This window comes from Physeter macrocephalus, chromosome 13, assembly GCF_002837175.3.
Source record: "Physeter macrocephalus isolate SW-GA chromosome 13, ASM283717v5, whole genome shotgun sequence".
Lineage (NCBI taxonomy): Eukaryota > Metazoa > Chordata > Mammalia > Artiodactyla > Physeteridae > Physeter > Physeter macrocephalus.
Window position 1 is genome coordinate 4,570,873 of NC_041226.1, and position 616 is coordinate 4,571,488.

The 616-nt window shown below is 77.9% G+C and overlaps 1 protein-coding gene across 3 annotated transcripts in view; it reads left to right on the forward strand.

The window, feature by feature from the left end:
* Window positions 1-418: 418 nt before the first annotated feature.
* Window positions 419-616, forward strand: part of WASF3 (WASP family member 3) — a 94,149-nt gene continuing 93,951 nt past the window's right edge. For 2 of the 3 annotated variants that reach the window (XM_024125998.3, XM_028497395.2), the window contains exon 1: window positions 419-497. The gene's annotated coding sequence lies outside the window, so the exon portion shown is untranslated. The remainder of the gene's footprint in view (window positions 498-616) is intronic. The other variant, XM_055089349.1, reaches the window with a different exon arrangement.

A 616-nucleotide genomic window follows, 5' to 3' on the forward strand; every position in this document is an offset into this window, starting at 1 on the left:
GGAAGGTTAGGATATGGGTGGAAACCCAAAGGGACTGCAGTGGTACGTCGTAAGCGGAGGTGTTGCACGGCCCCCTGGCTAACTCTGCCCAAAGAGTCCCTACCTGTCCACTCCAGGAGAGACTCTGGCCAAAGCCTCAGCCCGACCCGGGGGCGGAGGACGAAGGGCGAGGGCCACCTCCTCCGCAATCCCCCGCCCCCCGGCGCCGACGCGCCGCGCTCCTGCCGCGCCCCCATTGGCCGAGGCGCTCGCCAATCCGGGAGCAGCGGCCGGTGAGCCGGCCCTGGTTGGTGGAGCCGGCGCTGGGCCCCCCTCTCGCTCCGGCCTGGCCCCCCGCCGGGAGGGGGCGTGGCCGCGGCCGTGGCCGGGCCGGAGGCGGCGTCGCTGGCGCCGCTGCGTGCGGGGCGGTGCGGGGTGGGGCCGCCGGGCGGCTGCGGGGCGGCGGGACCATGGAGCTGGGAGCGCGGCGCCGGCGGCGGCGGCGGAACCGCGGACCGGTGAGTACGGGCTGCGGCCGGCCGGCTCCCTGTGCCCGGCCTTGACCCCTGCGCTGCTCGGCTTCGGGCCGGGCGGCTGCCCCGCGGGCAGAGGCGGGCGCGGGCCCCGCAGCCCCGCG